The sequence below is a fragment of the Phyllostomus discolor genome, chromosome 3, assembly GCF_004126475.2.
Source record: "Phyllostomus discolor isolate MPI-MPIP mPhyDis1 chromosome 3, mPhyDis1.pri.v3, whole genome shotgun sequence".
In the NCBI taxonomy this organism is placed as follows: Eukaryota; Metazoa; Chordata; class Mammalia; order Chiroptera; family Phyllostomidae; genus Phyllostomus; species Phyllostomus discolor.
In genome coordinates this window covers 65,915,613-65,931,889 of record NC_040905.2, presented here as the reverse complement: position 1 = coordinate 65,931,889, position 16,277 = coordinate 65,915,613, and the positions used below count along the sequence as shown (strand labels likewise).

General features: G+C 34.5%; 1 protein-coding gene across 1 annotated transcript in view; it reads left to right on the top strand.

Annotated features, from left to right (window-relative positions):
• ST8SIA4 (ST8 alpha-N-acetyl-neuraminide alpha-2,8-sialyltransferase 4) overlaps positions 1 to 16,277 on the top strand; it is a 90,549-nt gene that overhangs the window by 69,674 nt on the left and 4,598 nt on the right. The gene's annotated exons all lie outside the window — the stretch shown is intronic.

The window sequence follows — 16,277 nt, the reverse complement described above, 5'->3', positions numbered from 1 at the left end:
ATGGAGTGAGGGCTTTGAAGAGGGAGTGAGGCGGTACTGGAGGGTCCTTGGTTCACACAGCTCTCAAGGGTTCTCAGGCTCTGCTGCTTCCTGGGAGCCTTTTAGAAATTACCGTGAGAAGGCAGAGCTCTGCAGGGCTGCTGGGTGAGTGGGAGCGCATACAATAATGTTTCTACATGCAGGATATTCACAGTGCAGTTTTGTGATTTGGGCACAAACTGTCTGCATCAGAATTCATCAACATTTTATAGTAAGTCACTTGGTACCACTTTGTTCTTTCCCTGACTGTAATAATTAAGCCAATGAAAATTCTTCTCAGTCTCAGACTTGCTAAGGACATTTTATAGGAATCTAGGCCTTGGAAAACACTGAACTCTTCCCTTGCTTAACTAGGGAGTAGTATTAACTGTAAAAAAGGCCTTTACTTCTTTGACTTGAATCAACACCTGTGGATAAGGATCTCCCACACTCCATCCAAAATGCTGACTCTCCTCTTAAAAGTCTGGAACTTTGTACTTAGATTATCAAAAGCAAACTGCAGGTTTAATCATGAAACAAGGCCCTAAATATCTCTGGTGTCCCTCAAGTGAGAAAATCTAGGGTACTATCTAGGCTTTAGGCCTGCAAGAAGTCTTTGCAAAGATATGCTTAGGAATCTTAAACTTAACCTATGTTCTCATCCAATACAAAAGTTTTTATATCCTGTTATGAGCCTCTTTCTGTTAGGTTTTCAGGAAAGTGATGATTGTGTTTTTGAAGTCTCAGGGGTGAAGAGTAGGGCTTCCACCTGGCCTAAGCTATAGCAGGCAGCTGCCATCCTACCGGCTCTGGCAGCTGCTGGCCTGGCCCAAGCAATGGACTCTGACATGCCAGCACATACCAATTTATTGCCCATCGGCTCATTTGGGTTTTGTGTCATGGTTGGTTTGTGCAGGCCACAGTTGGTAATGAATTCAAGAAGTTCACCCCTGGAAGAACGCAAGGACTCAGCTGGGACAGGTAATCCACTCTCCAGTGACTGGAAGTGGACTCACGTTTTGTTGTTGCAATCACACATTCACTCCAATTGGTGAGATGACCCGGAACTGCAAATCAAGGTGTTTTAGCTTTTACTTCAGTTTACACATCAGTACATACGTAGAGACATGGATGTAGATACAGGTTTCAGTTTGAAACTTGAATCCCTTATCCAGTGTTTACCAGAGATGTACATGGTGAGAATACTGCAGGTGGCATCTGAGGAAAGCTACAACCGGACACCGGAAATGTGTGCTCTTAAAAGGCACTTTGCAGTGTTCTTATAGAACCACAGAGATTGCTGCCGTGAACGTCACTGCAATTTAGGGAGTGACAAAGGTACATCTTGGACTTCTTAGAGTGGCCTGCAGCCACACATGCAGCTTGTCTCTGAAGCCAGGGAGGGCCTGATTAAATACAGGGCCCACCCACTGTGAAAAAAACTCTCTGGCACCCCAGCTGCCATTCAGAATGTGAAATCCAGGATATGACCTGTCAGGATGAGCCACTTCAGCATATTGTGGCACTGCAGCTGTCAGTGAGATACATAAGTCTCCCGAGGAAAGCATTCGGACTGTTTCCATGGTGGGATGAATACAAATACACAGCTCCGGTCACATTTGAATGTGATTTCTTTTCAGCAGGATGGTCTACACTACATATGCACATTAGTGGAAGCGATCCCATACCTCTTCTGATCTTGGACTGCTGAGCATTTTCTGGAGGCAGACTAGTTCAATATTTCTTTTGATCTGTAGTTGAGAGGAGCACAGAGTATTTGGATGCTGTACAAATTTAAAATATGCATTTCTGTCCTCTTTCCTCAACAGAAACAAAATTGCTATAGATCCCCAAAAATATTTCAATGAAAAGTTTGGAAAACAACTGGTTCCACAATCCAGATTTAAAAAATTTATTTCATATTTATTCCTTGATATTGCTTATTCTATTCAACATTTTTATCTATAGCACTAACACCAAAATGTATACTAGAACTTAAAAATTTCTTACTTGTGCCATGGATGTCAAGAGAAGGTCAGTGAATAACATCAGTAACTATATAAGCATTTTCTTGATGGGAAAGTAACATGCATTGTCCCTCAAGTGTGTCCAAATAGGTGGCACTAAGTCAATTTTAGAGTGAATTTCTCTTTTTCTGAGTTCCTATTAAAAGTTTCTGAAATGTAGGAAATGGTCAAGTAACAAACTTATGTTTTAATTTGGTACTTTTAAAAATAAAACTGGCTGAAATAAGTCTCATAACAAAAATGCCTCATGACAGACAGTTTCATTAGGAATCATATACATCTGCACTGGAAACAATAGACTTCCTTTTAATAGCAAAAAGGAAATGATAGAAATTTTGATTCAGCTAACAGTAGAGTTTAAAAAGTCGTACTATCCCAAACTATTTTTATTTAAAGCAACATTTAACTATGTATTCTGATACTTAGATAATTATTTATATACCTGTGGGATGTTTGTGTGTGTGTGTGTGTGTGTGTGTGTGTATGTACATATATACACATACATACATACAGGGTCTGGCAGAAGTAACGCCTGCTTCAGTGTGGTTGGAAGGGTAATAATATGGGTGTAATAATTTAGTTTCAATTTGAATATTTCACCTAGAATGTCATATGGTGTTCTTGAGTGTGATATTGTTATGTTACAGAATTACATGCCTATGATTTGGTAATAAAAATTTCTGTAATAAAAGGAGGTATTATTTTTGCTGGACCCTGTATTTTCATAGCTAATGAGGTATATATGTACTTATGCATTACATATGTTTATTTACATGCGTTTTTGCACATATTATGTATGTTTGATTTCAAATGTAAGCATAATATGTGACATATAATTATTGTATATTATATAGCCACACTTGATATTATACTTATATATTCACTATCAATTAGAATGGAATGTTCTATTTCCTATAATATATAACAATTTGTTTCACTTGCTTATCTCAGAATCTCTTGATTCCAATAATTCATTAATTTAACAACTATGTTTATGGTTACTATGCAAAATTGTTTAGTAGAGAAGTGTTTCTAGTTCGTGCATATATAAATTCAGAACATGTCTATTCCAAAATACCAAAAAGCCATCCCTGAAGTATGAAATAACCTTGAGAGTTTCACACATGTCATTTCCTCATTGCTCTGTGACAGATTCCCCCCCAAACACCTATCACATTCCCCAGATGGCTTAGCAATCACCATTGGCAGAGTATGAATAATGTTTTAGGTTGAACAGATGTGAGCAATTTGTAATTTTTCCCCTTTCTGAACCAGCTTTGTTTTGATGAATCAACTGGAAATTTAAACTTATGTAGAACTTCTGCTTGAAAAGCAGCAGTGTTTTCCCACATTGGAATATATAGTCAGCTCTTAAATATGGTAAGAGGCAGGGAACAGGGCAAGTGGCCAGACTGTGTGACAATAAAAACCAGAAGATCGTCACTTAGCACTGCAGTGGAGTTTCAGTTTCTTTAGTCTGTAGAACCGCGTATAAAAAAGAGATTTAGGTCATTCCAAACCAACCAAACTTCCATCACAGTTTGAAAAGAGGGTTTTTAAGTAGTGTGTCTCGTATATATCAGGTTGCCCATGTTTCTTTCTCTCTGGTCAAAATACTCTAATTATAATTATATTGTTGACCTTAATATAGGCAACTTAAATTGACCCTTACTGGTAATTCAGTTTCAGAGAAAGCTCTCCTAAGCTATAAATACATACTCTTTTCTTTTAAAAAACGATTTTAAAAAGAGACTACCTAAGGCAAATCTTAAGTCCATGGCTATAAAATACACATTTATTTATACATTAATATTCCATTTTATGTAATATAACTTACTTTTCTTATCATAACCAGTTGCTAGATCTAAAAGGCCACTTAATGTCCAAGTTCAGTCACAGCCCTGTATTTTCAGAGCTTGTCTCTGACCTGAAAATTCTTGCTGTTGGAAGAACAATTATAATGAATATTTTAGCCTCCTTTAAATTAAAGGTCTTTCAGACCAAACTAACTGGCCGTTGGTCTAGATTAGATAACACTGAATTCTTGAACCCTTAAGGAGTTGAGAACTCCATATGCTACAGGCATAACCAAAATGTGAACAAAGGCAGTCATTGATGCACTTCTTATCTCCATGTTCATTACTACATTCAATACCATTGGCATAGAAAGTTTAATATCACTTTTATAAAATACTTTCAGGTAAAATTCATAGATCATCCCCCAAATTTTTTAAACTTGCTCCATTTGAAAACCACGAAATTTCATACACTTCTTAAATAAGTTAAATACTACAACTTAAACTCTATCAAAATAATTAGAATTTTACTATGCTTTTTCTACTTCCACGCCACTTCAGAAACACACCTGTTTTATCTTCATCACTGAATAATCACTGGTCCCGATAAGGTGGCCAAGGATCTGATTTACCAAAGACTTTCGCGTAGGCAGCCATTTTGAGGATATTAATAGGTACATTTTCTTATTTACTTATGGAACTCTACAGGGTGGCCTACTCTGGCATCTTCTTATCTCTCAGGTTCTCTAAATTAATGTTTCTTTGATATGAAGCTCAGTCTCTGAGATCCTGAGTTTGCATCCATCCACAATTGCTGGGCCAGAGATGAAGGGCTTGTTTTCATGCCAATAAAAGGTGAAGGGTCCTCTGGACAGCTCTTACAGAGTGCCCACAAATTACAATGATTTGTAGTCAGTTTGCTGTTGCATTGCATTTGTCCTCTTATTTGAAAGGATGAATATTAACAACTGAGACATTTTAACAACTTAGACATTTTAGAGGTGTCTTTATTAGTTAAGAAAGACCATGTGAGAGTCAATCTGAGATTTCTTAATATTTTAAGCCTAATTACACTTATTCCAAAATAAATGTAATTTATTCTTTAGTAGGTGTATAGTCCTTTTCTGAACCTGTATATTTCCCAGGTTGATCTCTTGCTTTCTGCACTCTATGGGTGTCTCATGCATCCAGGAAGTTTACAAATGAAATTGCAGTTAGCATACAAGACGATATTACGTGAATGTACTAACAAAGAAAAGAAGAAGGTCAAGAATACCGTACACACGCTCTGTAAGCCGGCTCCCACAGATTGCCTGTCTTTGGATTTGTTTTTTCAAGTAGAATCAATCATTAGACAAGTGATTTAAGATGCCTTTTTTTTACAGAAAAATTGCTTTGAACAACAACAACAAAAAGCCATCTCAATTGCATTTTCATTTTAAAGAAACTTATGTTTCACTCTCTTGATAAGTTTATTGTTATGAATCCTTAGCTAATTATCTCCATCAACTTCCATTCTTATTCAAAGTGGGGAAAAAAGTTTTGTTACTCTCATTCCTGAATTTCTATTATATCAGTATAGCTTAAAGAAAAACAAATAGTATGAAAATGGTTGTCTTAGGCCACTGCCTCTCAATTTTGTATGAATTTCATGATTGCTGTATTAACTTGAATTGTATAGTTCACATTCCAGATAGAAACATGATTCTTTCTCCTTGCCTTTTAAAATGTAACAAGTTTAAAAAAGTAACTATAGATTTTTTGGTTTGTTTTGTTTTCCTAGGTGATTTTTAAGTCCTAGTCCTATAATGTAGGCAATACTTCATCAAGTTCTTTAAACAAAAACAAGAACTAAATTAAACTGAACTCAAATTCATTAATTAAATGTTAATAGCCATATGCATAGGTAATGCAACTGACCTTTTCTAATAATATATTAAATTTCATTTGTATATAAATTCATATTTCATAGTGAACTGGAACAAGGGGAGGGATGAATGTTTGATCAGATGTAAAGGGTAGTCAGATATCAAAAGTGGGGGGATTCTTTCTAAACTAACTTGGCAGGATTCTTGCTAAAACTAGACCCAGCAAGAATGGACAAAGAAGGCCATAGTGGCCTAGATAACAAGAGGGTGCAGAGGAGCCTCACTGAAGTTTGGTCGAGGAGAGACTCTCATACCTAGGAGTGAAATTTCTGCAGAGTAAGGTAACTCTAGGTTTATCCTTGTGAAAATCTTCCAGACCTTGTCCCAAAAGGGCTACATCATTTTACTCTCATACACAGCACCAGCAATGTATGAGATTCCAACTGCATCACCTCCTTGTCAACACACTATTATTTGTCTTTTTTATTATAACCATTCTAGTCGATGTGAAAAAGTATCTCATTGTGGTTTTGACTTACATGTCTTTTATGGCTAATGATATTGACCATTTTTTCACATGCATATTGGCAATTTATATCCTCTTTGGCAAAACTTCTATTCCTCTGTTCATTTTTAAGTTGAGTATTTTTGTGTATTCAATATTGAGTTGTAAGAGTATTTATATATATTTAGATGTAAGTCCCTTATCAGATATGTCACTTGCAAATATTTTCACCTGTTCTGTGGGATTTTTTTCTTTTTCTTTTTTGAAAACACAGTTTTAATATTGATAAAGTCCAATTTAATTTTTCTATTATCACTTGTGTTTTTGGTGTAATACTAAAGAAAGCTTTGCCTAAAGCTGTGTTACATTATTCCTGTATTTCTTCTAAGAGCTGTAGAGTTTTAGCTCTTAAATTTAGGCCTATGATTCATTTTGAGTAATTTTTGCAAATGGTATAAGGAATGGGTCCAAATTCATTCTTTCAATGTTGCATTTTGACTGAATATTATGGTAAACATCATTAGGAAAAGTCTCAGACAAGGTGCATTTTGTTAAACATTAGCCAGATTTTGTAGTACTGTTTTCACTTTCATATTTTTTCATTGCAAAGAATAGGGTATTATATAATGTAATTGTCTGTATAGCTATATTCCTGATTGCTTTATTTTTTCAGAAGTACAAGAACATTCTTTTTTCTTTTAAATCTCCACTAATGGTCTTCCATCCAGCAATTACTTTAAATGTGATTTTTATATTAAGTGATTCTGCTTAAAAATACATGGAAGGGATCAGCATTTATTTTTTATTCTTTTTAAAAATATTTTATTTATTTATTTTTAGAGAGAAGGGAAGGAGAAAGAGAGGAAGAGAAACATCAATGTGTGGTTGCCTCTCACGCACTCCCTACTGGGAACCTGACCTGCAACCTAGGCATGTGCCCTGACTGGGAATGGGACCTGCGACCCTTTGTTTCGCAGGCCCACACTCAATCCACAGAGGTATACCAACCAGGGTGGGATCAGCATTTATTAAAGCTAAAAAAAGAGAAAAGGAGGAAAATTACACTGATCCCTAGATTGGACTTGCATCCAATAAATATTGACATCTGGAGAAAGCAAAACAAGTATTAACTGACATTTGACTTGATGAAAAATATTATAATTACCTTATAGCCCTTACTAGTATATAAAAATTTAAAATTACCCCCTAATTAATTTTGTGGAGCAGAATTACAGCAGTATTTTTCTAGTGACAAGTAGCTTTGGAGTATAATTCATATCCCCAAACCTGCATCCTTGGTATTCCCTTAGTAATTCTCATTGTTTTCTTTTGTTTTTATTTTATTTTGTTTTTAAGCTGGGGGGGGGGTCCTTTCCCAACATATATGCTTATAAAATGCCTTTTACTGAGTGATGAGTTTATGCTAAAGACAACATAGTTGTCTAAATAGACAGTTCCTTCAGCATCACACCCTTTATGGCAAGAATAAAAATAGAGGATGATGACCTAAATTTGACTAAACTCCCCACTTGCTATTATGTTGATACTTGCTGGGAAAGCTTTAAAGAACTACTTTGAGCTTGCTTATGACTATCTTGATTCCATTACTTCAATGGGCTTTCAGAAGAACTCTGATCTTTGGCTGATGTTTGTACACTTTGCTAGCAAGCATTTTACATTATTGAATGGATTATAGATTGCATGTATTTGTCCTTACTCCTCCTGAAATAGAGTTTTGCACAACTCTTATCTAGGAGGTTAATGTAACCTTACTTATTGACATAAACTAAGCATATATATTTGAAAATAGTCTAACTTAAGCTTAACTAAGGTCACCAGGCCATTAAAAAAGTTGTTTACATTTTGTTATAATAGTAAAATGAACTTTTATTGGGAATTGGTTCTTATGTTGGCTGAGGAATGTGGAAGTATAATCTCTAAGTGCCTCCTTGGAATAAATATTTAGGTAGAGGAAAAATTTGCATGCGTAAAATACAACTGTCATTCTCGTCTTCCAATATCAAACTCACTGTTCTTAGGTTTGGGGATTACCTACCCCCACTTGATTTTAATTCCTCTTTTATTTTATTTTATTTTATTTTATTTTATTTCTCTACATCTTATGAGAAATAATTTTACTGTTTCCTTTTCATCTCAATAAGACAAATGTAAGGTTTTCCCAATTGTTGATTTTCAATAAGCAACTCATAAGAAGGATCATGCAAAAGGCACTGCAGCATTAGTCGTATTTAACTCCGTCATCATGCTTCAGAAGGCTGTCCTCCTTCTACGTTGCCAGTATTTCACCCGGGCATCACCACTTCTTCATTCTCACAAGTTAGATTTTCAGTTTCAGTTGTCTTTCAGAACTCATTAGGTTAAAAGAAAAGGTTATTAAAACCTGTAGCATTACATCTACTTAATTTTTTTGCCATAACCTCCACACACCAGTGCAGGTTTTTAAGCATTATCTTTGAGAAGTTCTAAAATAGAGTTAGAATACCTTTATATATGATAATTATTCTTAAGTTCTCCTTCACTAAAATCTAACTAACATGATGCAGTTCTGGTGTGATTCATTTAAATTTCATTCAGGTTTCTGACACAGTAAATAAAGTCTAAAGGATTCTTCTGTTTACTTTTGTTTAATTGTTCTAATTTCTCAGCAAAATTCCATTTTCCTATATTATATCATTCTCTTCTGCTAGCTTTATTTTTGAAATTATAGTGGATAGTTTTATAAGTTTTAGGCACTAAAATTTTTTTATATAATAAAAAAATTTAAGTAAATCTTACTTATTTGTAAGTATCACAGTATGTTAAATTTTTCAGCAGGAATGGTTTTATCAAACAGCTCGTAGTGTTATTGAAAAGAAATGATGCATGTTAGTTAGATCGCACATTATAAAAGTGTTAGTAGTGAATGACATCATGCAAAACATAAAGATTAGACCACTGCCAGCGCAGGGTGAACGTTCATGTTCCTCAATATGACATCAGCTGACTTGTTAATTTTTACAAATGGGAGTTTTAGATGTGGTAGAAACCATATTAAGAATCCCATGTTTTGGTTGGTAATCTGAAAATGAGTAGGTTTAAGGGGTTTGCCCAAGATCACATCGTTAGTGAAGGGTAAAGCAGAGCCAAGACTGTAGCTTTTTCAGGGCTTTCCCCCTGTTGAATGTTGTCACTCAGGGATTGCCAAGCCATAGGTGTGCTCCATTTATTTTAGCACCATGCATCTCCAAAATGCCAGCAAAAAGAAACTAAGTAAGCACTCATTAAGGACCTGCTGTGTATTCACCACTGTGCTAAAATGTCATGAGATAAAATTGATTCATTTACTTCTATCTTATTATATAATAATGTTGAAGTTCTCCATTAGTATGTAGTGAAGCTATCTTTCCAGAGATGCAAATTATTTCTCCATCTTCTCTCTTTATAAATGTGGTAAAAAGAAATAACTACCTGGAAATTTTTTGAAGGCAAGTTTCTTTAAATTTGAATTTACTTGTACAAACACTAAGAAACCACAGGTCAGGAGGATTTTTTCTGAGTCTTTTCTGCAGCCAATGACGTAATGGAACTGGCTTGTAGTGGCTTGCAAGAGCAGGTCACACCATCTCTTCCCATTTCAGTGTTCACTGACATCAGGGGAGAAGTTTGAAATTAGCTGTGATGGGAATATTTGCACCACAGAAATGAGCAAATAATGCATATCAGTAACTATCTTTCTTAGTCTCTGCTGTGAAACATATATCAATGTACCAATGGTGGAGCAAAATTGGACAAACTATTTTACTTCTTGAACAATTAACTGCTTCCTCTGTGAAGTAAGGATGATAATATATACTATAGCATATATCACAGGATTTTATGAGGTTCATGTAAAAGTACTTTGAAACTAAGTTTCAAATAGAATCACTAACATCACAGTAATAAGAGTTCTATGTTCACTAATAAAATGAGATACTTGGCAAAACCAACATAGCATAGGTAGATCTAGAATTTCTTAACATCACATCTACACATAAACCGACTATGGACCTGGCCAAATAAAAAGAAAAAGGATGACATTTAGACTGAAGGTCAAAGTCTGATTCCTATAGGGGACATCAAATAGCAAATGGGTACCAAATAGAATATGGAGATTATTAGGTCTAAAGTAGTATTTCTACTACTTTAGAAGTAGTAGAAACTACTTTAGTTTTCCCCATGCCATAAGTCCCTTATGCCTCTGATGAATTAGGTTTAGGGTGTGGCAGATAAAACATTTTCCATACGTAGGCTATGAAGGCCTCCGCAGAAAGGATGTTCTATTTTCTCTTTATCACCTCCTTAATACAGGGCTCTGCACACAAAGGGCTCATAGGAAGAAAATTGACAAGTTGACCTCCCGAGGCTACAAAATTCTGCTTTCATTTTCATGAACATATTCATCAACATATTTCAAGAAGTGTTGTTCAAATCTGCATGGAAATCCCTACCCTTTGATACAGAGTAACTACCTTTGGCATTTGCAATGTGGTTAAATGAGTTATTTATTGAAACTACAAAATCCTCTTCTGATTTCAAACACTTTTGAGACTGTGCTTAGGAAAAATGTGTCCTGTGTATTTGTCAAGGCTTATTTACCTCTAATTAAAACAAAAACCCCCAAAATGGTCATGTGTAAAACACCACACAAACTTTTATTTTTCTCCATGTGAAGTCAGTGTTAAAAATACTGCTAATGACTTGCTTTTTCAAGCTGAATGCTCTTGAGACGCTAAAGAAATCAATTCCTTTTTAGTTACAATTAAAATCATCATAGCCAGATAGACATGGGCTTAAATCTTGGTTCTGTCACCTCCAATCTCCATGAGTTTAAACTGGTTATGTAACCTTCCCAAGCCTTGGTTTCCTCATCTGTGAAATGATATCTATTTGTAGTTTGTGGTAAGGATTAAATGAAGAAAAAAACCAACAGCATACTTAATGCTCATAACACTATCTCTGACCATTATGAATAGTCAGTAAATTATGATTATCATGGCTACTTTTTAATAAATTGCTTATGTTTTTACTCCTGGGTTTACTCCTAGCTTGCCAAATCACGTAAAATATGTTTCTCTGTCACTCTGTTTCCTCACAGGAGAAGCATATTTAAGATCATCACCTTTTCTTCTCTGGAACAATATAAGTGTTAATTAATTCATGGTGAATCCAATTATTCTAAGAACAGTGCAGGAAGTCATATTTTTTAAAATGATCATCAACCCTACTTTTGTAACAAGACAAATCCATAGTCTTAAAAAAGTATCACAGATTTTACTAAAAGAGTTTTAAAATAAAATTAAGGTTTATGCAATTTAAAACATGAATTTGTGTTTTGTAGCATACTGCAGACTGGGAATACGACAAGATGACTATTTGAATAGTTGAAAGCAAAACATCAGAGATGTTCTGTTTCGGTGTGTGCGGGGGTGACTGCCTTCAGTTTTATATTGCATAGCCTGTCCACACAAATCCCGCCAAAGAATGAAACGGCCCAAGACTGACGAATGTGTAGGACAGAATCCCTGAAAATCCATATATATTATTCAGATACTATAAAATGATTAGCTTTTTAAGGGTGGGGTATATATTTTGGGTGATGAACTATAGAAAGCTAATTCTTTTATAATATCTCAAGTTTTCATAGATGTTTTAGAAGCAGAGGCTATATTACACCTCTAACAGAATCTTCCTGTGGAACCAAGCACAAAGCCCAGTTGTGAGATTAAACAAGAGAGGAGAAATGGAGAAGCCACTTCTGAACTAAGAGTGCACTGTGTTATGTAGGCACTCCACCTCTCATTCCAGATAAAAGAATTTCTGGGCTCAAGGATAGAAACTTTGCAAGTCATATAACGTTAGGTTTAAAGGTGTTGGCAGAATGAGATTCCATACTCTTTATTCAGATTCATCTAGAAATGTTCATGTTTAATCATTAGAATAATATTTTAAGAGGAAGAATAGTACTTCTAAACTTGAAGTCTTCTTTGTTTAAATATAAATACAAATTAATCAATATGTTGAGTATGTTGTATGTAACATTTTTTGCTTTTATTTTAAAAATGTCAGTTGCCTGAAATACTCATATATTTTGACTCATCAGGTGGTTATGATCTGATTTTATTATGAGATAAAATATAATATATTGCTGGCTTTACAATCAAGAACTCTCGAGTAACTGCTTTGCAGTACATCATACCTGAAAGAAGGTAAAGGGAGCAAAACAGGGAGGAGGGAGCCAAGCAGGACCAGGAACCTGTCAGGGACTGTGCAGTTTCATGGGGGAGGAGATCTGGAACAGCAGCAGAATCTTAGAGGTAGAGAACACCCCAAAGACATATGGTTTTGTTTCTCAACTAAGGAAATGTGACCTCAACTCTCCAGTCAATACGCAGATACAAAAGGTGCCAAGACAGAAGTGGGATGTGTGAGTAGGGCTGAAGAATGGGTTGTTGTGGGATATTCTGAAATTCAACTACTACTTACTCTGTGTCAAGTTCGATGCTATATTCTTCCACATTTACTTTCTTTTCATATGGTCATAATAAGCTTACATGTTAAACATTATTAACCAATGTCCAAATAAATAAACTAGCTTTTTCAAGGACTTAAAAAGTATTATTTCACGCCCAGGCATTATAATCATAAATATGGTCACCTATAGCACACTGATTTGGTGGGTAGAGGCATCCCAAGCATTGAGTGTGCCTGAAATAAGAAATGGGACAGTAGATAAGACACCTTGCTGAGCAAGCACAGAGCTTCCATACTGAGTAGTGCAATGACTACATCTATTTTTAAAAAAGAAAGTTTTAATTTACACACAAAATCTAAGGTGAGTTTGTTTCATGCAAGACAGAGTATTACAATATTAAAACAGAAAGGAAGGGAAGGAGGGAGAAAGGGAATTAATAATATCTGAAATAAAACAGCCTAGCTGATGATTAATATTGTCTGTGTGTCTATGAATGACTAAATTATATTGTAATATCCAAAACTGCCAGGGAATAAAAAGGATGCTACACAGTATCACAGTTATCTTTATGTGGTGGATTATAGCTAATATTTTTCTTTTTCATTTATTTTTCCCTTCATTTTTCTATAAAAAATCTGCATTTATTTTATAATTTTAAAAATTAATTTATTTGTAAAAATAAATACATATATGGAAACAAGATTATTTCCTGACTTGAAAACATTGCTAAATTTTAATATACAACACAGAAGAATTTGAGATCAAATTTATAACAGCTATACTAAATATGAGTAGTTCATTATTTTATCAATGCAGTTGTTTCAATCCAATGTTGTCCTAATTAAGATTAAAAACTTAATAACTTAAAATTAAAAATTTTTAAATATGGCTTTCCAGATGTTATTCTGGGCTTTGTCTTGTAAAGTTGACCTGCTAATAGAACTTTTAAAGAATATTCATTTTTTTTCTTTTTCACATGTGAAATGTGTTTTGGGGCAAATACTGAATCCTGATAATTAAATTGGCCTATAAAATTTCAAGCATAACATTAGATTTGTAATAAACACATAATAAATTGTTAGTAATAATTTCACAGAATGTTATTACCTGAGCCTTTATTTCTTGACCCACTTTAATTTCTTTTAAGTTGTTACATGTTGATGCCATTTATTAAAGTCTATTTGCTTGTGATTTCTAAAAGTATTCAAGAGGATAAGTGGCATTTAGTTTGTGTTTTTTTAATGTCCTGAAAAATGTGTAATTTATTTTCTTTAAAATTATTCAAATTGCTACAAGCCAAATATCACAAAGCTTCATTTCTTCTTCTGCTAACATTTCTAAAAGAAAGTTTATTAATAACAGTATTTCAACTACATAGATTAAAACACAGCAAGTTTGTAAAGTATCTCTACCAATTATTTTCAAATAGGATGTTTTGTGATCAGGATTTAGTTTTCAAAACACAATTTTTATTAATATTAATTTCTAGGTAATATCCTCCCTATTAAAAATGCATTTATTTCTTCTGTAAATTCCTCACTGAAGTCACATCATAGAGTTGAGAATTGCCACAAGAATTATGTTTTTGGATTACATTTTCCTAGGTGTACTAATGTTTCTATAATGCTCATTTGCCTGCTCTGCATTAAGATGTCAGGTACTTGAGGGTAAAAAGACAACCTCACTAATTGTCTGTGGTATCTCAAAAGGTGCCTGGATCTAAAAATGTTGAGTGACATCCAAATACTTAGCCCGATAATATGGCCTTCAGCATATGTTCCAACATTAGAGTTGCTAATTTGTATTACATATAGAAGTTGCTTTGGTATTTTTCTCTATAACCAACCATAATTAAGTACAGTCCAGTAAATCTCACCAGAATTAAGAAACGGAAAGCAATTTTTTATAATATGATCATGAGGTCACATTGAATGTGATCTTTCACTCCCATGCAAATAAGATAGCATTATATTGTTGCCCACTAGTTATGTTTTCCCTCACCTTAGAATAAAATACATAATTCAGTATGACCTTCATATTGCCAAACTATTTCCAATCATTGATGCTTCCTGATGAAAATAATTTTGTTCACTGAGTTTGCACTTCACCCACTTGAAATTTTTAAAAATAAATGCGTTTTTAAAACTAACCAACTACATCCACTGACATTTTTAACCACCCATAGATAACATGGGCAAGACTTTCCTATAATAACCGCTTGCTTTCTCAGGGCTGAGAGAACTTCAGGCTGTAGCTCAGTCTCTTCGAATTGTTTAGATTGTAGACATGAAATCAATGTTGGTGGTTTCGTCACAGTGATACTAATATGGGTGGTGTGGTTTCTGCTCGTTCAGCTATCTTTGGATCAAAAACAAATTCCTAGATGTTCTTCTCTGAAAATTCTTTATAACCCTTCTTTACTGAGAATAGTCTTTCTTAAAACACTTGTGATAACAAAAGGTCAATAATGCATTTCACATTGCTTAGCACATTTTAGCATGTGACCCAGGAAAACAATAAAATGTGAGAGGTCAATTCTGGTTTGAAGGAGGGGCCAAAGGGGAAAAAAAAAAGGAATGATAATGGTAAAGTGTATTTTTCTTGTTTTTTGGTGTTTATAGTGAGGTTTGAAAGTCCAGTATTTCTCCATCAAATGAAATAAAATAAAATCTTGTTTTTTCATATTCAATAGTCTAGATATATTTGTTCTTCCCTGAAAAGCTTCACAAATCCTTTTTAAATAGGAAATAATATTATGTAAAATCTAAGGCAAGTATTTAAATACCACAACAACCAGAATCCAGCAACCTTCCCCTTACATTTGGATGGCAGAGGATATATTTCCCCGAATAAGAGATGTCAATCAAAACCAAAATTTAAAAAAAAACACACAATCTATTTATTACCGGGTAACTTTGAAAGAAACACAAAATGTATACCCTTACTCTTTAGCAGAAGGCAATGAATCTGTGAAAAACTGTTGGCAACCCCCTTCCACTCCAGATTAGCTTCTTGAGTCTGCCTGCATGCTTGTCAGGTGAACATCGTGTGGCAACAGTGATGGGCCCGAACACTCTGGAGTATTTTATTACCTTTAAAAATGAGTAGCATGAAATATTTATCAGCACTGAATTGTGTTTTACCAACTTTACAAAATGTTAAACTGCATAAATGGTGGCCTAGTTACAAATCTAAGTGTTTTGTGCTGTTTTGTGGGTGGAGACAGTATTTTTAATTAGCCTTAATAAAGTGTGACTTAGACAACCAACAATGAATATGTTAGCACAATACAGGTAAAGCATTTATTTGTTTGAATTTTTAATTTAAATACGAGATTTTGAAAAAACTATAGACCTAGTTTTATGTTCCCTTTTCCCAGAAGAATCACTTTGTCACTGCACGCGACCGCGTCTCTCACAGCACATTTCACGCTTCCTGAGAGGATTCTGCTCTGTAGAGTATGCAAATGTTTGCTACTAATTTATTTTAAATACGGGATTACACAGCAATATTTAAGTACATTTCAGGTGACCTGGCTAATTATGTGACCTC